The sequence below is a fragment of the Macaca nemestrina genome, chromosome 17 (genome assembly GCF_043159975.1).
Source record: "Macaca nemestrina isolate mMacNem1 chromosome 17, mMacNem.hap1, whole genome shotgun sequence".
NCBI classification, from domain to species: domain Eukaryota; kingdom Metazoa; phylum Chordata; class Mammalia; order Primates; family Cercopithecidae; genus Macaca; species Macaca nemestrina.
In genome coordinates, this window is record NC_092141.1 from 80,849,817 (window position 1) to 80,874,101 (window position 24,285).

The 24,285-nt window shown below is 41.6% G+C and overlaps 1 long non-coding RNA gene across 2 annotated transcripts in view; it reads right to left on the minus strand.

Annotated features, from left to right (window-relative positions):
* Positions 1 to 24,285, minus strand: part of LOC139359680 (uncharacterized) — a 92,136-nt gene that overhangs the window by 57,782 nt on the left and 10,069 nt on the right. Inside the window, exon 4 of one of the 2 annotated variants that reach the window (XR_011615973.1) lies at positions 6,557 to 6,675. The exons of the other annotated variant lie outside the window; for it this stretch is intronic. This is a non-coding gene — a long non-coding RNA (uncharacterized lncRNA). Of the gene's footprint in view, positions 1 to 6,556; positions 6,676 to 24,285 lie in introns of those variants that run through there. 2 annotated transcript variants of the gene reach the window in all.

Consider the following 24,285-nt stretch of genomic DNA (forward strand, 5'->3'; position numbering starts at 1 on the left):
TCTAGAATCCTGGAGCTTGATCAAATGTTGGCTCTGCCCCCTTAGGAATTGTGAAACTCTGAGCATGTTACTTCACATCTCTCTGAAATATGTACATTCTCCCCTGTTAATGATCACTTTGGATTAGATAATATCTAACATATCTTCCATCTTGAATACTCCATTGTGGTAGCTGCTACTACTTGCTTCTATTTAAACTTACACTTAAATAAATTTAAATTAAATTAAAATTCAGTTCCTAGGTCATACTAGCCACATTTCAAGTGTTCAGTAGTCACATGTGGCTAGTGCCTACCATATTGGACAGTAGAGATAAGGAATATTCCCATCATCAAAAAAGTTTATTTGCACGTTGTTGCTCTAAAATGTTATAATATATTCCAATCTTTTTAGGTTCAATGAACACACACACACATATGTAAATAAAATATACCCTAGAGCTAACAGACTACTAAATCAGTCATACCATAAGGGCTTAGTACAAGGACATTAATACATATTACACCAAAGTTATAATTACAATAACCTTATGAAATGGTTGTAATCATTCCATTTATAGTTAAGAAATCTTAGTTTTCAAAGTTACCCCTCTGCTCACTGAGTTAAATGCATATCTGATTGCCTCCTTTGGAGAGGCTAATCAGAAACTCAAAAGAACGCCACCATTTGTCTCTTATCTACCTATGACCTAGAAGCCCCCTCCCCGTTTCGAGTCTTCCCACCTTTGCTTTGAGTTGTCCTGCCTTTCCAAACAGAACCAATGTTCATCTTGCATATGTTGATTGACATCTCATATCTCCCTAGAATGTATAAAACCAAACTGTGCTCTGACCACATTGGGAAATTGTCAGCAGGACCTCTGAAAGCTGTGTCACAGGCACACATCCTCAACCTTGGCAAATTAAACTTTCTAAATTAACTGAAACAAACAAACAAAAAAGAAATCTTCATTTTTTCAAGTGATACTTGCAGCCTTTTGCAGCTCACTTGCAGCCTCAACCTCCTGGGCTCGAGTGATTCTCCCACCTCTGCCTCCCAAGTAGCTGGGACTACAGGTGTATGCCACCACACACCACACCTGGCTAATTATATTCCTTCTTTCCTTCCTTCCTTTCCTTCCTTTCCTTCTTTTCCTTCCTTCCCTTCCTTCCTTCCTTCCTTCCTTCCTTCCTTCCTTCCTTCCTTTCTTGACAATGTCTTGCTATGTTGCCCATGTTGGTCTTGACTTCCTGTGTTCAACCAACCCAACCCACCCCTGTCGCAGTCATACATCTAGGAAGTGGTGAAGTAAAGATCCAAACCCTTTTTTTTAAGTCCTCATCCTTGGTCACTGTTTCCTACTGTCCTCTAATGTGCTTGGATGCTGATTGCAAGTATAATGCAATGATTTTCTAAATTCCATCAAGAGAGATTCTCAGGGACTGGAACTTAAGCAGCCAGGAACTGGCTTTCAGGCCCTTGGAGGCAAAGGCTTGCCTTGTTTTCCTCTTGGCTCTCAGGGCAGCGTGTCAGAAATAAAGGGAACATTGCTTGGAAAGGCTTCATTCTTTCTGGCTTTCCAGTCAGTTACTTGCCTCAAGCTGACATTGTGACCACTTTGTGCATGTCTCCCCCGGTCTTCATGCATATCCTCCTTTGTTAACACACACATTCACACACATGCACACACACATATATTTTTTTCTTATACTCTAGCCTGAAAATGGCATAGATGTCTGGATGCTGTGTTGTTCCATTAATTCCAAAAAATATTTTGCTTTCATCCTATATGCCTCTTTTAAAGTTTGCATAAGTGCACACGTTTGTGTGTAAAAAAAGACTGCCTCATTTTTAGGGTTGGAGGTTCAGAAGAATTCCTCGACACAGGCAAGTTGAGAACTGAATTTTGTTTTGGAAGGAAAAGGGGGAATCCCGTGTGTGAGTTGTGAAATCTAACTGACTGAAGTTCAACTGGATTTAAATATTTTTGAGATGAAATGGTACTGTGTATTTTGAGGGACAATAATGTTGCTTAAAAACAATCTGGCTTGGAATTAAAAGACCTCAGTTTTGGTACTAACTCTGCCATTCATAGATATAGGACTTCAGGCACACAGTTAACTATTGAGTCTCATTCTCCTCATCTAAAATGTTAATTGTGGTAATACTGGCTTTAGTAGATGCTGTAGTGTATGGCTACATCCATACTGGATGTAGTGAAAGCTGTAATATGTGGCTCAGACTCCCATTCAAGACCAAGATAATTATTTTCTAGGTGGAGGAAATGATTATTTTAAAATTTTTTAATTAAAATAATTGTACAGACAGGGCCTTATTCTACCACCCAGGCTGAAGTGCTCAGTGTGGCCTTGAACTCTTGGATTCAAGTGATTATCCTGCCTTAGCCTCCCAACTAGTTTGTCTTACAGGCATAAGCCATCACACTTAGCAAGGAAACATTGCCTGCTGACAGCTCACAGGCAAGTCTGTCTCCAGGAATTGCCCTTAGCCTAAAGCAACACCTTGCCCAAGCTCATACACCCTTACCAAGAATAGCCCACATCCAAAGACTGATGTATGTACAATACAGAGATCCAGTCTTTTTACCTCAATTTGGGATCTCTGAAGTGCTATCCCAGCTCTAGATCCCAATGGGATCAGCTGATAACTACATTTCAATCCAGTTCCTCCCTTTGTCCAATTCTGCTTTTCTTACTCCTTTGCAGATGGTAGCCTCATGAGCCTTCTCCAATAAATCACATGTAAGCAAATCTCCACCTCAGAGTCATCTGGAAATCACCTAGATCCATGCTACAAATCAATGTTTTGTTTTCTCATGCCATAACACAAACATCAAGAGAAATGTACTATTAAAAATATGTTTTCTTTTTATACTGAAGCATTTTTTTCTGAAATATTCAAATCAGGAGAAAACTTCGAAAGATTTAACTCCTTATGTACCAATTACATAACTGTGTTCTGGATGCAACAATTGAAATATTTAGCGTGTTGGCCATTCTAATAGCATCTAAGGTGAGAGTTAGCATGACATAACCTGTTTTAGAATTTTTAAATAAAGTCATCAGAAAAAGGTGTTTTTTATATTACCCAAGATACCTCATGCTGTAACACCTACTGCTACACACTCTCCATTTCATGATTATCTTTCCCAGCACTCACAGTCAAAATGAAGCATTCTTTCCTTACTGCCTCTGTAAAAGACAAGCATATTTATTTTCATATATGTTTTTCTCCCCAATGGGACTGTGATATTTCCATAAACTATTTATTATTCACATTTTATCCCCCAGAATTAAGTACATTAATTTCATTTAGGAGGCTGCCTACAAATGTTAGCTGAATGTCAATTTGGGTAATTATAATTGTTATAGTTTACATATATTTAGAGGGCCAATTTTTCCCAATGTTCTCTGAAGACTACAAGAAGAAAAAATGTCTTAAACTGAGGGTTGAGAGATTCAAGTATGAGGTAAACAAATATTTTTATAAGTATGATATAAACAAATTTTTTTTATAATTGTAAGGTTTATTGTATGTTAGAAATGGCTACTAAAACCCAAACATTTCTGGCCAATTGATTCTTGACAAGGGTGTCAAGACCATTCAAAGAGGGAAAGAATAGTTTCTTCTACAAGAAGTGCTGGGACAACTGGATACCCATAGGTGAAAAAATAAACTTGGACTCCTACCTCAAACCATATACAAAACTTAACTCAAAATGAATTCATGACTTAAATACAAAAGCTAAAACCATAAAACTCTGAGAAGAAAACACAGAGTTAAATCTTCATCACCTTGGATTTCTCCATCGATTCTTATATATGACACCAAGAACATGAGCAACAAAAGATAGGACAGATAAACTAGACTTCATCAAAATCCACACTCCTTTTTTTTTTTTTTTTTTTTGAGACAGGGTCTTCCTCTGTCACCCAGGCTAGAGTGCAGTGGTGCTATTGCAGCTCACTTGCAGCCTCAACCTCCTGGGCTTGAGTGATTCTCCCACCTCAGCCTCCTAAGTAGCTGGGACTACAGGTGAGTGCCACCACACACCACACCTGGCTAATTTATTTTTTCTTTCTTTCTTTTTGTAGAGACGAGGTCTTGCTATGTTGCCCATGTTGGTCTTGACTTCCTGTGTTCAAGCAACCCTACCACAGGGATGACAGGTGTGAGCCACCACATCTAGCCAAAATTCAAAACTTTTGTGCATCAAGAGACATTATCATGAAAGTGGAGAGCAAATCCACAGAATGGGAAAAAAAATTTCCAAATCACGTATAAGAATCAAGTATCCATAATATATTAAAACACTTATAACTCAACAATAAAAAGACAAATCAATAGAAAATGAGCAAAGGACTTGAATAGACATTTTCCCAAAGAAAATATATAAATGGCCAACATGTACATGAAAATATGCTTAACATATTTGCCATTAGGGCAATGTAAATCAATGCCACAATGAGATACTACTTCACACCCACTAAGATGGCTGTAATATAAAAAAAGAATCTCCACCAGTGTTGGTGGGGATATGGAGAAAGGAGTACTCTTGTACATTGCTGGTAGGAATGTAAAATGGTTCATTTTACAAATATAGCTGTGATGGTTTGTTGGTTCCTAAAATGTTAAACATAAAATTAGCATGTGACCCTGAGATTTCGCTCCTATATATATACTCCAAAGAACTGAAAACAGAAGCTCAAACACATACGTGTACATGCATGTTCATAGGAGCAGTATTCACAGTAACCAAAAGGTGGAACAGCCTGAATGTCCATTTATTGTAATAAATGTATACACAAGGATATTACTCAGTCACAAAAAGGAATGAAGTACTGTACTAGTTCATTCTCACACTGCTATAAAGAAATACCTGAAACTGGGTAACTTATAAAGAAAAGAGGTTTAATTGGCTTATGGTTCTGCACAGCTGTGGAGGCCTCAGGAAACTTAATCAGGCATGTCTTAGATGGCCAGAGCCAGAGGAAGAGAAAGAAGGCGGAGATGCTAAACACACACACACACACAAGATCTCCTGAGAATTCATTCATTATCAGGAGAAGGGCAAGGGGGAAATCCACCCCCATGAGCCAATCACCTCCCACTAGGTCCCTCCTCCAACACTGGGGATTGCAATTTGACATGAGATTTGGGCAGGGACACAAATCCAGGCCATATCAAGTACTGACACATGCTCCAACATGGATGAACCTCTAAAACACACTAAATGAAAGAAGCTAGACACAGAAGATCATCTGCTATATGATTCTATGCACTCTCTCTCTCTCTCTCTATATATATATATACACACACCCACATACACACACACACACACACACACACATATGTATGACGTTGGTGCAAAAGAAATTGTGGTTTCTTTTGCACCTACCTAATACATAAAACATCTAGAATAGATAAATGTAGAGAGATAGAACACAGATTGATGATAATCAGGGGATAAAGGGAGTGCAAACTAAAGAATAATTGCTTAATGTGTTTTCCTTTGGGGTGACGAAAATATTACAGAACTAGATAAAAGTGCACAACATTGTAAATGTAATAAATGCTACTTAATGGTCACTTTAAAATGTTTATGTTCTATGAATTTAACTTCAATAAATTACAGTATTTAAAAATGTAATGATTACTAAGGGAAGTTTTGAAATTTCTTATGTGTTAGCCGTCTAGACTTTGTAGGATTGTTTGGAGGTTTTATTGCTCTAAAGTCAAAGGAATGGTAATCCTTTGCTCTTCCAGGTCCTTTCAAAGTTGGCAGATAGCAAACAGTATTATTCACTAATATCTTCTTCTCCTCTCTTTTCGGATATATGAAGAATGACACTTCCTTGTGCCCCCCTGCATTAGGAAGGGTCATGTAACTAGCTATGGCCAAGGAGATGTAAGCACAAGTTATGTGTGTGATTTGAGGGGCAAGAGACTGTCCATGTTCTCCTCCTCTGCCATGATAATAGGAAAAACAACGCCTGGGTGGAGGTAGAGGTATCACAACATTGTGTACCTGGACCTGAAGTGAACTTTAAAAATGCAAGAAACAGACTTTTACCATGTCACACTACTGAAACGTTGGCAAATGCTTGCTACTCCACAAAATAGCCTATCCCTAACACAAGCGGCCCATGGAAAGAGAAGGTTTGTGTTTTCTAAGATTGTTCAGGTTAAGACTGTGCCTCCCACTTAATAGGCTGGCTAAAAAGAAATAAAACATACTGGTACAGGGTTAACAATAAATGTTAGATTTTAGATACATCATTTGTAATGCTTGAGAACTAACAAACAAACAAAAAAAAAACATCATAAGGGAGAAGAAGCCTTGCAGAGAGACTTTCAGAACAATATGTAAATATCTATGCCATTCAGGAGAAACCACATCTCTCTCCTTCTCTGCTAGCTCACCAGTGGGGCTGGAGTACAGGGTTCATAGGCTGTTCCTCCTCAGGGCATCTCTCTCATAAATTGTCTGATACACAAAACCAGGAAGAAATATCTAGACCAGGTGAATGTCACCTCTTTTTAAATATAGCCCTTGGTTTATTTATCTCTTTGAGAGTATTTCAAAATCACATCGGTGAGATTTTGAGATATCCATCTTGAAAGGATACAGAAACTTCCTTGGACTCAGATAGTCTCTGATTTCTGGTTGTCACTCTACCAAAAGGTAGGGAGAAGACAAGAATAAAATCAGGCTGCATGTCTGTCTCATTTTTAGAAACGAAGAATGTGAACTGAATACTAAAAATACAAACAGTACTGGGTGCGATGGCTCATGCCTGTAATCCCAGCACTTTGGGAGGCTGAGGTAGGCTGATCATGAGGTCAGGAGATCAAGACCATCCTGGTTAACATGGTGAAACCCCATCTCTACCAAAAAAAAAAAAAAAATCAGCCGGGCCTGATGGCGGATGCCTATAGTCCCAGCTACTCGGGAGGCTGAGGCAGAAGAATGGTGTGAACCCGGGAGGCAGAGCTTGCAGTGAGCGGAGATTGTGCCACTGCACTCCAGCCTGGATGACAGAGCGAGGCTCTGTCTCAAAAAAAAAAAATGCAAATGGTATCTGCTGTACTAGATGTCAGTTAAGGGAATCTGGAACAGAAATTTGAGGGTGAGTTGTTTCATCCAGAAGATAACCTCAAGGCTTAAGTGAAGCCCTTTATGTCTAAAGAAATTGCTATTGAACCATGTTAATTCATCTGGAAAATCCAAGAGAAAAAGTTTATTGAATTATCTTAGAATTTAAGCTGTGGAGTCAGATTATCTGACTTCAAAGACTAGCTCATGTACAAACTACACGTGTAATCTCAGGAAACTTAATTCATCAGTTGATACTTCTGTTTTATCATTTATGAAATGGGGTAATTATGTTTACAAGGGTTTGTTGTTGTTGTTGTTGTTTGTTTCTTTGTTTGAGACGGAGTCTCGCTCTGTCGTCCAGGCTGGAATACAGTGATGCCATCTCAGCTCACTACAAGCTCTGCCTCCTGGGCTCACGCCATTCTCCTGCCTCAGCCTCCTGAGTAGCTGGGACTACAGGCGCCCACCACCACACCCGGCTAATTTTTTGTATTTTTAGTAGAGACGGGGTTTCACCATGTTAGCCAGGATGGTCTCAATCTCCTGACCTTGTGACCCGCCCACCTCGGCCTCCCAAAGTGCTGGGATTACAGGGGTGAGCCACCACACCCAGTCGCTTACGAGGGTTTTTGTGAGGATAAAATGAGTTTATGGGTCAAGTGTTTACAACAGTTCCTGGCACACAGAATGTCCTACATGAGAGTTTGCCAACTATTATAAGGATTTAATGAAACACCTGAAGGCTTTGGTGGTGAGGACTGGCTTCGAAGTCATATCTGAGTTCGAGTCCCACAGCTGTGTGACTTTAGCTAGCCAAACTCTCTGAGTTTTAATTCTTCCCCTATTACATGCACAATATATTTGGGAGGGATTGAGCAAAGTAAGTATTCAAATAGTTTAGCACAGCAGGTGATAATGAGTGAGTTCTCACGAGATCTGATGGTTTAAAAGGGTGTGGCAGGCCAGGCGTGGTGGCTTACGCCTGTAATCCCAGCTCTTTGGGAAACTGAGGCAGGTTAATCATGAGGTCAGGAGTTCAAGACCAGCCTGGCCAACATGGTGAAACCACATCTCTACTAAAAATAAAAATAAAAATAAATTAGCTGGGCATGGTGGCACATGTCTGTAATCCCAGCTACTCAGGAGGCTAAGGCAGGAGAATTGCTTGAATCAGGACCCAGGAGGCAGAGGTTGCAGTGAGCTGAGATTGCGCCACTGCACTCCAGCCTGGGCTACAGAGTGAGACTTCATAAAAAAAAAAAAAAAAAAAGGTGTGCCTTGCTTCCCTTTCACCTTCCACTAAGTTTGTAAATTTCCCGAGGCCTCCCCAGCCATGCAGAACTGTGAGTCAATTAAACCTCCTTTCTTTATAAATTACCTAGTCTCAGGGAGTTCCTTAAAGCAGTGCAAAAATCGACTAATACAGTATACTAGTTCAAAAATACACAGAGTAAAAATTTCTTCCCATGAGCTCTATCAAAAATCTCAGAATTTACTCTCATTAGACTAACATGATCACACACTCACCTTTGGACTAATCACTGTGACCTACAAAAATGTACATGCTAATTAGTCTGAGTTAGACAGAGTGGTCTTTTCCTGCTCCAATCTTAACCCAGAGTCTGAGAATTCAAAAGGAGTATTCCAAGAAAAAATGGAAACACCGTGTTGCTATTTGAAGCAGGGAGAACAGAAGCCGAGTGGGCAAACAGACCATCTTTCTACTAAAAAAAGGTATGAATGGAGTAAAGAGAAAAATAAAAGGAGATATCTGACAAAAGATTCAGAACAGCTGGGGCATTAGAAGTTGCAACCAGATTTTCACATCCTAAAATCCATGGTGGGATTTTAACGTGGAGTTGTGTGTTCAGTGGTAGGGAATGGATTTTTCTGCTGTTGTATTCAGACAGGTTCTCTTGCCTGGCTCCTATTGATGAGCAGCCAACAGGAGTTAGCTGGGGAGTTTTTGGTCACAGGGAACAGCATTGTCTACTGTATTTTATGGGAATTAAACCTGTAATCTAACTATGAATAATCAGAGACTGAAACTTGGGATAGCTATTTGCTATAGAACCAAAGGAAAAGCAAATTTATCAGGATGTATTAGTTGACAAGTAAAAGAAACCCCACATTCAAAAGGCTTAAATGAAAAGGAAATTTATTCACTTATTTAGCTAGGAATACAGAGACAGGGCAGGTTCCAAAAAATACGTAAGCACTGATTTGTTAAAACTTTATTTTCTGGCCAGGTGTGGTGGCTCATGCCTATAATCTCAGCACTTTGGGAGGCTGAGGCAAGAGGATTGTTTGAGGCCAGGAGTTCAAAACCAGTCTGGCCAACATAGTGAGACCTCATGTATACAAAAACAGAGCAACTTAGCAAGGCCTGGTGGTACGTACCTATAGTCCTAACTACTTGGGAGGCTGAGGGGGGATGACTGCTTGAACCCAGGAGTTCGAGGCTGCAGTGAGTTGTGATCATGCCACTACAGCCTGGGCAACAGAGCAAGACCCCGGTTCAAAAACCCCACAAATCTTTATTTGTGTTTCCACCTTCAATATCTGCTATAACTTAAGACTGATGGTCACCAGATGGCTCCAAGTAGTTTCATGCTCCCTTGCTCAGGCCTAGCATAAGAGAGAAAAATCTCTTTCCAAAGCACGAAACTTAAGTTTTCTCTTTTGGTCTCTTTTGGTCTGCAAGAATTAAGGAAGGTCATGCAATATGAGGGACATGCTTTCTCTAAAAATAACATTGATTATTTATCTGAAATTCAAATGTAACTGGGCATCCTGTATTTTATCTGCCAACTCCAGACCTGATTGATTTAGACTTACGCAAAATGCCCTCTAGAGGGAGGTAGGGAGGACACAGGAACAAAATCAGGCTTCAGTGTCTGTCTCATTTTTAGGAAGGAAGACAGTAAACTGAATGCCAAAAATGCATACAGTGCCTACCACACTACATGTCAGTTAAGGGAATTTGGAACAGAAATTTGAGGATGAGTTGTTTATCCAACAGATAATCTCAAGGCTTATACCCTGGATTAGTAAAGTATTATAACTCAGTCTAATTTTACAAGTATGTATTTAATACTTTTTAATCAGCAAGACACTCTTGAAGATTCCAGGGGACAATTGAGTCTCTGCCTCCAATGTGTTTCCAGCATAATAGGGGGAATTAAATAAGCACAGGAGGTGAGGAGCACCCTGAAAAAGATACAGAGAGCCATAAGGCTCCAGAACAAGGCTTCCTTGGCAGAGCCAACCTCAAAAACATGCCTCAAAGGATATTGAATATGAAGGGACATAACAGAGAACTGGGACATAAAGACCAGAAAAATATTTTAGGGCTAATTTTTACAGAGAAATTTCAATTCAAATTGGAAATGTCTACAAATTATCCAATAGTGAATGTGGCAAGGAAGATTTTTGAGTGGTGGTGTGGTACGATTGAAGCTGCATTTTGAGAAAACTCAATCTGATAGCAATATGTAGGATGAATTGGGATAAGGATGAGACCATCAATGAAGTGGTCTAGAACAATACTATCAGATCTAACACCCTCTTTTGGTACCTAGATTTTGTAAAGGCTAGTTTACTACCTTGAAATGAAATTCAGAGAACATAATCATCCTGTAAACATAATTCTAGGAAATTTAGTATAAAACTCTAACTGTAATAGAAATAAAAAATAAATTCTTTAATAAAACTTATATTCTACTATGAGTGTCAAACTACAGACCCAATACATCTTTCCACCTATTTTTATATTGTGTATGATAAAAATGCACAATATAAAAACTGGCAATATATAATGAGAAAATGATTTACCATGTCCAAAATGGAATGTAACAGCCAGCAAAACCATGTCTTCAATCCACCAGGTCCTAAAGGTCTTGAGAACACTTACACCCTAGCCTTACACCCTAGCAGAGTGAGACAAGCTCCCATTCTAAACAAATCTAAACAGACCCAATACAACTTTCCACCTATTTTTATATTGTCCATTGTTTCATTTTTAAACGCTTTATTAGCCTGCTCTCATGCTGCTAATAAAGACATACCCAAGACTGGGTAATTTATAAAGGAAAGAGGTTTAATGGACTCACAGTTCCACATGGCTGGGGAGACCTCACAATCATGGTGGAAGATGAAGAAAGACTGAGCAAAGGCACGTCTTACATGGCGTCGGGCAAGAGAGAATGTGTAGGCAAACTGCCCTTTAAAAAACCATCAGATCTCATGAGACGTATTCAGTATCACAAGAACAGCATGGGAAAGACCCATCCCCATGATTCAATTACCTCCCACCAGGTCCCTCTCACAACACATGGGGATTATGGGAGCTAAAATTCAAGATGAGATTTGGGTGGGGACACAGCTAAACCATATCAAATGCTTATATTTTAAATAATCATGTAAGTTGCTGATTTGCAAAGCATAAAGTATTTACTATCTGGCCCTTTACAGAAAACTATTGCTAAGCTCTGTCAGAAATAACTGCAGAATGTGTGTGACCCACTGCAAAGTAAAATTGAGGGCTCCTTTTTCAAAAATTACTAAGAACAATAGAGCAGTCAACCAAGAGCGGAATTCACATCCATGAAGCCAGCCCTCTCTGTTCTAGTATATAAATACTCAGACAGAACTCCACTACCAACATAATGAACTAGTCAGACATCTGTACCTGTGAATGCACCAGTTGCAACTACAGATGAAAACAAATAGGACCACGCGTACTGCACAATCCTGGGTAGTAGCCCCAATACAAAAGTGATTTATTGGCAGCTCAAATACCAGGGTGGTGTTTCCATTCCTGATATGATTTTTTTTAATTGCAAACAACTCTTAGGGAATTTGCAAATAATATAAAGTATAATCTTGGGCTGGGCACAGTGGCTCACGCCTGTAATCTCAGCACTTTGGGAGGCCAAGGTGGGTGGATCACGAGGTCAGGAGATAGAAACCAACCTGGCTAACACAGTAAAATCCCGTCTCTATAAAAAATGCAAAAAATTAGCTGGGCGTGATGGTAGGTGCGGGTAGTCCCAGCTACTCGGGAGGCTGAGGCAGGAGAATGGAGTGAACCCGGGAGACGGAGCTTGCAGTGAGCTGAGATCGCGCCACTGCACTCCAGCCTGGGCGACAGTGTGAGACTCCATCTCAAAGAAATATAGATAGATAGATAGATAGATAGATAGATAGATAGATAGATAGATAGAGATAGAGAATAACCTTTCTTCAATTTACATGAAAGTTGCATTTCTGGAATAGTCGTGGAATATTAAAACATAAAGAACTGCACTTATGTGTGAAGTAGAATTAGCTTGTAAGCTCAGATAATTATCAGCAACTTTTACATGACTGTTCAATGACATCTTTGAAGGGTTGTGTGGGGCTCAGAACAATTGTTTGCTGTGAAGCGCTGGCCAATACATTGCAAAATGGATAGCGCCACAGTCATTTTCAAACCACCCTGTCAGAAGCGGTGCTACCCAAGTTGAAAATTATCAGTCTAGATGATCTAATAATGATTCGATGTTGGGTGGTAAGGGTGAGATATTGTATAAATGAAGTTTTGGGCTCTTGGCTATTGCGTTACAATGGCACAAGCATGAAAAAAAAGTTAAAGATGAAAAACATAACATCTTGCCCTGGGACAGCCCTTTTTAAAATATGTCTAGTCAAAATTGCACAGGTTATCTCACTTTCTCTTTGCAACATTCTTTTGAGATAGGTAGGACAAATGCTAATAATATCAGTACTTTAGATCAGGAGTCCTCAACTCCTGATGTGCCATTCAGTGGCCTGCTGGGAACAGGCGAGCATTACTGTCTAAGCTCTGCCTCCTGTCAGATCAGTGGCAGTATTAGATTCTCACAGAAGCACAAATCCTATTATGAACTGCATATGCAAGGGATACAGGTTGAATGCTCCTATGAGAATCTAATGCCTGATGATTTGAGGTGGAACAGTCTCATCCTGAAACCACCCCCAACTTCCCACTGTCCACGGAAAAATTGTCTTCCACAAAACTGGTCCCTGGTGCCAAAAAGGTTGCGAACTGCTGCCTTAGATCAATGTCGAGTTAACTTTTTTTCAAAATTTTTTTGTTTTATATTTCAGAATGCAAATTGGTATTATTCAATCTATTAAGATATTTTAATTAAAAATGCATATTCATTTCAAAGTTAATTGTAGACATTCATTCTATGTAAGACATATAGTTTGGGAATATAGAAAAGAATCTGAAACCTACAAAGTAGAGGCAATTTGACCAAGTTCCCATGACATGTAGATAGCACTAGAATTCAGTTTTCATGATTTAGTTCTGTGTTCATTCAATTTTCTTCCCTTCCTGGGGTACACTGATTGGCCCAGTGCCTGCTTTGAATAGACAAGCATTTCAACTTGCAACTTATACATAAGCAAAGAGAATACAACACCATCAAGAATGATGATCCCCAGTTCTCTTCCAAGTCCTAAAAAAAGAACCCACTTGGCATCCTTCTCTAATCGAAAGAGAGAGAGGGTAGTTCACAAACAGTTGGTAAGAACTGCCAAGTGACTCCCCATGAAGAGAGTATTCATATCTGTACTTAAGTAGAGCCCATGGAAAACACAGAGAAATGAGATGTTGGAGTGTTTTTTAAAATTATTGTTGTTGAACTGGGCCCAGAACCCCACTACAGATCATGTATGTCTGGAATTGGCAAGACCCAAAATTAATGGTGCCATATATATATATGTGAAATTTCTTAAGCCTTGTACCAGAAAGGAGGCTCATATAGGGTAACCACCTTAGCCTACCCATAAATAATCCATGTTACTGTCCTAAGAGAGGTTCAGGGACTGGAGTAATGTGCTGACATCTGCCTGCTTCTGGCAGAATGGCTTGTACGGTCTAAACAGATGGCCTTTAATTGGTAGTGGGTTGTCCCAGCAGAGGGCAGCTTGAGCAGAAATGGTTATTTGGACTACCCACCTCATGCCTGGCTCCTAGAACTCCTGGCATATTGTCAGAAGGGCCATGGTGGTTACTGCCAAGAGGTCTAATGTCACCAGAGGGCAGCCTTTTGGTCTACCATCGTCATTGGAGGGAGGGCTCTTTGTAGATTTTAGCAAAGATGCCATGGTGTAAATGGGCTTGGGAAATTTGGGAGGTGGATGAGTGACAAGAGAATCCATGAACTAAACTTGCCTCCAAGGTAGTTTCCTAATGAAATCTTTGGGTTTTGGAACACCGATTGCTACTTATTCTTTTTGAATGTGACACATTCTAAACGCTTCCAGCAGTAGGAAGAGATATGAACTAGGGGGTGAAGATTTAGACTTCTTTCCTATAACATATGAGTTAAATGGCAGAGGAAAATGCCCACAGGTCATTGTAAAAAGCCAAGCTGCTGAAGGATCACAAGTTCTATTGTGCAGATGTAAAACAATCAGGTTTCTGTTTCAGATATAATGAGAAAATGACTTACTGTGTCCAAAATGGAATGAAACAGCCAGCAAAACCATGTCTTCAATCCACCAGGTCCCAAAAGTCTTGAGAACACTTATGCCCTGAGTAAAGTGAGGCAAGCTGCTTTTCTAAACAAATCTAAACTAAACTATAAAATATTCCTATAGTACCTGACCCTTAGCTGAGACCTTTGGAAATTAGACACATTATGTACATTCAAAATTAGGCTAGTTGTGGGTGAGGACCAGAGCTGAACTCTGCTATCCACAGTAAAAGCATGGGATGATTTGTGGACATGTGAGCATTTAGTCAATTTCCTGTTGGGTTTTTCCAATGATGGCCTTGGAGTTTACTTTTTAGCATTTGATGGTAGTGAGAATCATTCTCAGCCAAGTCACCATCCTCAAGCTGAATAGAAACAAATGAGCAACATGATAATAATCTTAGGTGTCTTCAGAGCTTCAAGCAAATACCTTCATTCACTCATCCAGTCCTGCAGTATCTTAACAACTGTCATAGGCCAAGGTTTACTCTTGTTGCAGTTTCCCAGACTTAAGAATTGGCATAATATACTCCTTTATACAGAAATCCTAGAAGGTCAGGAGGGATATTTATACATGCAACTTACAGGACACTGTATTGCCTTGGTGAGAAAAATCTCTTCCCTTCAGCATGAAGCGTTCTGTACGAAGACCTAATTATAGACGAGAGGCCGCCTTCTGTTTCAGACAAGGTGACCTTGAGGGAGGCTGAGGGTGCAAGGTCAGAGCTCCTAATGACTGGGAGCTTTATAAAAGCCATGAGGCCCTTGGGAGGTATATAGATAAGAAGAATCTGGTCCCTAGAAAAAGAAAAATCTTAAAGTTTTCCATACACATAGGTGGAATATCTTCAATCAAATATACTATGACATGGGCTGAAAATACCCAGGATGGGAAAGATTGCAACGATTCAGATGTGAATTTCATGGATTTAAGTTGAAAGTCATGTCAGGTCAAAAGTTATAGGCCAGTCATGGTGGCTCATGCCTGTAATCCCACCACTTTGGGAGGCCAAGGTGGGCAGATCACTTGAGGTCAGGAGTTCAAGACCAGCCTGGCCAACACAGTGAAACCCCATCTCTACTAAAACTACAAAAACTAGCTGGGTGTAGTGGTGTGAACCTGTAATCCCAAGCTGAGGCAGGGAGAATCACTTGAACCCAGGAGGCAGAGAATTATGTAGATATATTATCTGTTCATTCATTTAATTGATATTTAGAGCATGCTAACTGTATTTTGGGCACTGTTTTAGACGTTAGAAATTCTGCAATGAACAACAAAAGACAAAACCTCTACTTTCATAATCTTACATTCTAGTAGTGGAGCTAGATAATAAATATATTAATAAGTACCAGGAGAGTGGGTAGAAGGTGACTGGGATGGTGGGGATGCCATTTTAAATTGTTTGGAAAGCAAATTCTCTCTCCAATAAATTAAATATGAGCAAATATCAGAATAGTGTGACAGAGCAAGCCATGAGGATATGTAAGAGTAGATGCAGAGGAAACAACAGATGCAAGGACCCAGATGCTTGATGTGGATGAAGAAATTTCAGGAGGTAAGTGGAGCCCCCATCAGATTGAGGTGGGGACCAGAATACACAGGGTCCCACATACATGTTTCCCTTTGTGAGATTCAAGTAAAAGATTTTATGTTCTCATGTGTGTATCTTGTAAAGCTCTGAAGCTACAAAAACAGCTAACATTTCTTGTGGGCTTGCAACGTGCCAGGTTCTGTGCTGAGAGCTTGCCTGCAGTCACATCATCTGGTCCTCACGACAACCTTAAGAAGTAGGTACGATTATTATCCCCTTTTACAAGTCAGGAAACTTAGGCTTAAAGGTTAAGCAACTTGCCAAAGTTGCCCTGCTAGTAAGTACTGGAGATTCCAAAGTAAATAAGAATAAACCACAAAGGGGTTAAATGGTTCTCCCTGTTATTTGAAACCCCCTCCTCTGTGACAAAATTCCAGTAGACTTGAGCTTGGCTGTGCTCTTCTCAAACAAAGAAGCAAGGTAGGGAGAAACCAAGAGATAAACCCTTTGCAAGAGCCACACTCTCTCTCTCTCCAGACACTCACTAGGCTTCTAGACCCCTCATTCTGCAGAAGCTTTAGCTCTTTGTGGGTCCTTGGGTTTATGTTTCCACTGATGCTGGGAACCATGTTGAGTGCTGAGAAGCCCGCAGTATTCTTCTCCCCGTGTGGTTAGAGGTGGCAGAGAGGCTGGGCAGCCATGCCAGGGACCACACCTCTTTGTCAGGAACATGTAATTAAAAAGGAAAGAAAAAGGGGAGGGGGGAGAGCAAAGAAATCGCCACCCAGCCCCATTTTTCTTAAACACATGCTCCTGCGTGTGCATGCACACACACACCAAGCCAACAAACGTCCGTCACTGGGGTCCTTGGGATTCTGATGAAAACATTTTCCACCTGGCACAGCTAGGCATTAAACACTCCTCTAGCCCAACCTGAGACTTGGACCGTCAGTGGAGATATTTTTAAAACCATGACACAGAGGCGTGTGACATACTCGGTTTTCTCAGTGGGTGGGTAGAGTGTTGTTTCATGTTGTTCTTGTCACTCGGCCCAACATTACAAGTGTGCACTTTATTACTATACAGAGAGTGCTCTGCAGCCGGACCCGCCACAGGGTGTTCCCAGCCAGGGGAAGGCAACCTGGACAGGCGCAAAAAAAAGAGGGAGGGGAAAGCTGCAAGGGACAGAGGCTACCCTTCTGGGTTCTCCCCCAGGCATTCCGCTCATGGAAGCAGGATATAAAGTGTCCCAGTTGCTGTCATTTAATACTCTGTATCCGTTGGTTGCTGTCCTTCGGCAAATGCTAGATATTCAGATATTTTGTGGCATCCAACCCATTCCTTCACTTTTGAGTATCTTTCTATCACTCTCTTGTTCTTCACCTTTTTCTTTTCCTTAATGGGAGTTTGTTCTTAACCTCACACACACACAAAATTATGGTGGAATGAGGACCAACTATCTGTGTCACCCTACTTACATGCAAAGGTGTGAGTAAGGGGCGTTATTGCTTCCCTGGGACAGAAGCGACAGTGATGTACGGAGGGAGCAGAGGAGAGCGGTTGCATCTGCCCTGAGCACAGGAATAAAAAGGTGAATTGCAAGTAGAGAATTTAAAAGTAATTGAGGAAACAAGCAGGCACCACAGCTCACGCCTGTAATCCTAGCACTTTGGGAGGCCAAGGCAGGTGGATCACTTGAGGTCAGGAGTTCAAGACCAGACTGGCCAGCATGAGCCATTGAGTAGGATGGGAATAGAAGATTGGCTTTAAAGAGAATATTTTATTTCCACAGAAAATCAAGGCCCTCTGGATGGAATTCACCTTATTTCCCACTAAGTGAACTGGACACTTATTTTTCCATCGATAGCAATCTTACTTTATCAACTCACAATTGAATCATGGGGGCAGTTTCCTGGTCTCATTGTAGTGAATAAGTCTCACGAGATCTGATGGTTTTATAAGGGAAAACCCCTTTCCCTTGGTTCTCATTCCCTCCTGTCTGCCACCGTGTGAGACATGCCTTTCACCTTCTGCCAATGATTGTGAGGCCTCCCCAGCCATGTGGAACCACGAGTCCATTAGACCTCTTTTTCTTTATAAATTACCTACCCTTGGATGTGTCAGGAGTGTGAAAACAAACTAATACAGCCTGCAAAGGCTGAAATATTTACAATCTAAACTATGATTTTAAAAACTTTGTTCACCCCTGCTCTAAAATACATTGCAATAAACTCCTAGCTGGACACACTGGCTCCTCTTGGTCTCTCAAAATCCATTCTCCACCAGGCAGCTAGCATTACCTGTAAAACGTAACTCATGTCATGAAACTCTCCTGCTCAAAACTGCCCATTAGTTTCCATGACACTTAGAATAAAATGGCCGGGCATGGTGGCTCATGCCTGTAATCCCAGCACTTAGGGAGGCCGAGGTGGGCGGATCACGAGGTCAAGAGATAGACACCATCCCAGTCAACATGGTGAAACCCCATCTCTACTAAAAATACAAACAATTAGCTGGGCGTGGTGGTGTGTGCCTGTGGTCCCAGCTACTCCGGAGGCTGGGGCAGGAGAATTGCTTGAACTGGGAGGCGGAGGTTGCAGTGAGCTGAGATCACACCACTGCACTCCAGCCTGGTGACAGAGCAAGACCGCATAGAATAAAACACAAACATCAGGCTTTTACAGGCCAAGATTTTTCACAAATCTGATTTTTCTGGCCTCTGTCTACCTTTGTAACTCCTTGTTATAAACCTAAATGTGTGTCCCCCCAAAATTCATATGTAGAAGCCCTAACACCCTAGGTGACTATATGTGGAGACAGGGTCTTTAGGAGATAATAAAGGTTAAAAGAACCCATAAGAATGGACCCTAACCCAATAAGACTGGGGGCCTTAAAAAAGAGGAAGACAGAGATCTCTGTTCTTGCACACACCAGAAAAGGCCACGTGAGACACAAGAAGATGGCCATAGGCAAACATGGAAAAGAGCCCTCACTGGCAACCAAATTGGCCAGATTCGATTAATCTTGGACTTCCCAGACTCCAGAACTGTGAGGAAACAAACATCTGTTGTTTAAGCCACCTATTCTATGGTATTTTGTTATGGCAGCCGGAGCTAAAGCACACCTCAATTGGCTTCGGGCACTCTAGCCTTGCTTTCTTCAGACATGATGTATTTTTGACTGCCTCATGACCTGCACACTGGTTCTCTCTGCTGGACTGCCCTTCCCCTATATGCTGCTAAAGCATGTGCTTTCCTACATTTCAGTAAGATCTTTGCTTTAATGTCACTTTCTCAAAGAGTCTATCCTTGACCATGATTAACAAATAATACTTCCACGTGGCCATGCGCAGTGGCTCAAGCCTGTAATCCCAGCACTTTGGGAGGCCCAGGTGGGCGGATCACGACGTTAGGAGATTGAGACCATCCTGGCTAACACGGTGAAACCCTGTCTCTACTAAAAATACAAAAAGAAAAAACTTAGCCAGGCGTGGTGGTGGGCACCTGTAGTCCCAGCTACTCGGGAGGCTGAGGTGGGAGAATGGCATGAACCTGGGAGGTGGAGCTTGCAGTGTGCCAAGATTGCACCACTGCACTCCAGCCTGGGTGACAGAGCGAGACTCTGTCTCAAAAAAAAAAAAAAAAAAAAAAAAACCAAACAAAAAAAAACGAAACTTCCATTTTTCACTCCCTTCTGGTACATTCTATCCCCACACCCTGTGTCATAGTGTTGACCAGTTCCTTCCCTTTACATGCATTGTAGACATACTTAATAGACTTCTCTGTATAATGGGGAGAAAAGAGAGAAGCCAAAGATGTCTCCTCTACTTGATACCTGAACAGATCCCAGGAGAACGGTGACACCTTTTACTGAGATGAGGAAACCTGTGGGAGGAGAGTATTTTAGGAGAAGAGTAAAGGGGAAAATTAAGATTTCCATTTTGGACATGTTATATTTAACATATCTATGAGATGTCAGGGTGGAGATGCCTGCTGGGCAGTTGGATATATGAGTCTGGAATTCAGGGGAGAGATTGGTTCTAAAGATAAAAATGTGTGAGTCATCAATATATAGATGGGTATGTAAAGCCATGATCCAGCCGATGAATTCCGCGAGGGAGTATAAATATTGGAGAGAAGAGGGCCAAGAGCTAAGCCCTGGTGTGAGCAACTATTAGAGAATGGGGGAAAGAAAGAGGCAAAACAAAACGTAAGAAATTGAGAGAGAGATTCTATTAGGGCAATGGGAAAACCAGAAGAGGGTAGCATCCAAGAAGCCAAGTGAAGAAAGATTGCCATTCCCAGTGTTGCTGCAAGCTCCAGATAAGGACTCAGACTTGGTCCTTCAATCTGGCCAAGGGCAGAGACAAGAGAAAAACAATGGCAACAAAACTCGTTTGCGACAGGGTCAAGAAGAGCTCATAAGGTGAAGGTGAAGAGGGGGAGGCAGAAATTATAGATGATTTCAAGGAGTTTTGTTAAAGGGCAAAAAGAGAATGAAGTGGTAGCAGGAAGAAGCTATGAGGAAAGGGGGAGATTATCTAGAATGGGAGAGATCCCAGTGTATTTGCAGGCTGATGAGAATGAGACACGAGAGAAAAGATGGTACAGAGGAGAGAAGAGATGATGGCTGGAGCAAAGTCCTTTAGCAGGCAATTCAGGGTGAATCTGGCCCACCAGCAACGGAGTAGGCCTCTGATGGGAGCAGGTACAGTCTGCAGGAAAAGTAGAATATGTGGGTACCCAAGGAGGTAGTGTGTGACTCATTTGTAGGTGGATGAGCATGTTCCCTTCTGCCTGCTTCTGTTTTCTCAGTGAATTGAAGGTGAGGTCATCAACTGAGAGTAAGGAAGTGAATGTCAGGAGAGAGGGCCTGTGACATAGCAGCCCTGGAGAGCAGGATTGTGAATCAACTGGGGAAGCGCAGTAGGACTGCCAGGCAGTGCGGGGGCCCTAGCGAGGTTTGCAGTCAAAAATCAACACGTGATCAGACAGCCTTGCTTTCTGTTTTTCTCCAGCCAGATCCAAGTACTTTGCAGGAGCAGAGGAGGTGAAAAGTCAGGCTGATGTATGGTAGATTTTCAACTCTGTAGGTGGGAGGGAGACATAGAACCTGAGAGTTTAGGCAAGGCAGGGATTATAACAAAAGGAAGAAGACAATGAGGACATGAAGGAGTTGAGGGAAGAGTGCCAAAGGGAAGGGACAATGGCTTAAAGGTCTTGGCAGGGTCAATGAATCACTGAGGTCAGCATAGTAGAGAGAATCCTCTGGAAGAGAGTGGGTTGTTGTTGGAGATGGAGATCCTTAAGAATGAGATTTGGGAGAAACAGAAGTCACTGAATGGCTGGGTAGGACCTTAGAAGGAGTGGCTGATGGAAGCATAGAAGACAGGGTCCTTGGAAGAGAACAGACAAGGGACTGAGAGGCCTGAAGAGTGAAAGACCTATGTAATTGTTGAAACAACTGCGGGTGACGACAGGTGGGGTGCTTAGGGTGAAAGTGAGCCAGGTACAAAGTCTTCTGTAGCTAACAGGAAGGTCCAGGTTAACTCACCAAAGCAGAGGGTAGTTATGGCGTGGAGTCTAATACTGTGATCTTCAAAGGAACTGGGGTTGGGCATGGGGTAGAAGATGGAGAAATGGTCGGGAGGATGGGATGTGAAGCAAGCATGACACATCATCACCTCCTAGGCCCTACTTCCATAGCAGAAAAAGAAAAGCCATAGCTTCAGAAGGCTGGAAGGGAACCCAAGACCTCCAGGGATGACTGGTTTTAGTTGCAGCAGGCATTTGAAGAGAATATTCTTATTAACAGGTGAAGACATCGGTCATTTTGATAAGCAACTCTGAGCTATAGGGCACAGTGAAAAGGTTCTGAGGGAGTAGGGGATGGGGACGGGGGTAATATGGTTTAGCTCTGTGTCCCCACGCAAATCTCTCTTGAATTGTACTCCCATAATTCCCATGTGTTGGAAGGGCCCGATGGGATATAATTGAATCATGGGGGCAGTTTCTATTTTCGTGGTAGTGAATACGTCTCACAAGATCTGATGGTTTTATCAGAGGTTTCCGCATTTGTATCTTCCTCATTCTCTCCGCCTGCTGCTATCCATGTAAGATGGGACTTGCTCCTGCTTGCCGTCCACCATGATTGTGAGGCTTCCCCAGCCATATGGAACTGTAAATCCAATTAAGCCTCTTTCTTTTGTAAATCGCCCTGTCTCGGGTATGTCTTTATCAGCAGTGTGAAAACAGACTAATACAGGAGACTTACTAGATTAGGTGATATAGAGAGCTAGAAGATGATAATGGTCTCTGTTTCCTAGGGCTGTTCTAACAGAGTACCAAAATCTCTGTGGCTTAGGACAACAGACATTTAATGTCTTGCAGCTCTGGAGGCCAAAATTCTGCAATCCAGGTGTCAGCAGCACTGTACTCCCTCGAAAATCTATAGGAGTCCGGGCACAGTGGCTCGTGCCTGTAATCCTAGCACTTTGGGAGGCTGAGGAGGGCGGATCACCTTAGGTAAGGAGTTCAAGACCAGCATGGCCAACATGGTGAAACTGCCTCTACTAAAAATATAAAAATTAGCTGGGTATGATGGCACAAGTCAGTAATCCCAGATACTTGGGAGGCTGAGGCACGAGAATCACTTGAACCCGGGAGACAGTGAGCCGAGATCGTGCCACTGCACTCCAGCCTATGCAGAGAGTGACACTCTGTCTCAAAAAAATAAATACATAAAACCTGTAGGGGAAACTTCCTCACCTCTTCCAGCTTCTGATGGCCCTGGATGTTGCTTGGGTTGTGGCAGCATTGCCCCAATCTTCACAGGGTGTTTTACCTGTGTGTCTTTGCACAGTTCTCCTTGGACATGTCTGTGTCTAAACTTCTAAGGACACCAGTCATATTAGATTAGGCCCACCCTCATGACCTCATCTTAACTTGGTTAAATTTGTATCTTAGTCTATGCAAGCTGCTAGAATAAAAATACCATAAATGGAGTAGCATATAAGCCACAGAAGTTTATTTCTTACAGTTCTAGAGGAAGGGAAGTTTAAGATCAAGGCTCAGGCAGGTTTGGTGCCTGATGAGAGCCCTCTTCCTCATAGAGGGGACCTTCTAATTGTATTCCCCCATGGTGGAAAGGGAAAATTAGTTCCAATGGGCTCCTTTTATAAGAGCTCGAATTTCATTCATAAGGGTTCCACATTCCTAACTTCGTCACCTCCTAAAAGACTGTCTCCTAATATGATCACATTGGCTATCGGGTCTCCATGTATACATCTTCGAGGAACACAGACATTCAGACCACAGCCATCTGTAGAGACTCTATTTCCAAATAAGGTTACATTCTGAGGTGTTAGGGGTTAGGACTTTAACATATCTCTTGTGGGGGACACAATTAAACCCATAACAAGGTCTGAGTGACCAGAGATGTTTCTGTAGGCTTGGACTTTTAAGGGTCAACTGCAATGTAATACATGATGGGATGGGTCTTGATGGTTACTTGGGTAGGCAACCACCATTTTTCTCAGGATGCTTTCTGCAAGAGCTTATAGGGTAAGATGAATGGTATTACAACAGGGGATCAGTAGACTCAGAGAGGATACATTAATTCCAGGATGAACAGACATCTGCGGGCCTTATTTGCAGAAATTGTGTGGTGGTAGGCAGAGGAACTTACACTATTCTTCTCCCTGTTCCCTCTACTCACTATACTTCAGCTCCACTTGTCTATCTCTGCCTCAAAAGACTACAGATTGGGCAGCCCTAACCTTTCCAAAATCCAAAATGCTCCAACATCCAAAACTTTTTGAGCATTGACATGAGGCCACAAGTGGAAACTTCCATACCTAAGTACTTAATGAAAAATTTGTTTTATACACAACATTTTAAATATTTTATAAAATTACCTTCAGGCTAGGTATATATAAAACATACGTTTTTTGTGTAGGTTTGGGTCTCATCTCCAAGATCTCATTATATGTATGCAAATATCCCAAAAATCGGAAAACAATCTGAGATCCAAAACACTTCTGGTCCCAAGCAATTCAGATAAGGGATGCTCAACCTGTACCTAGGTTGTTCCAGCCTCAAGGCCTGTGCACTTGTCATCCCTTTGCCTGGAATATTCTCTCTCGGAG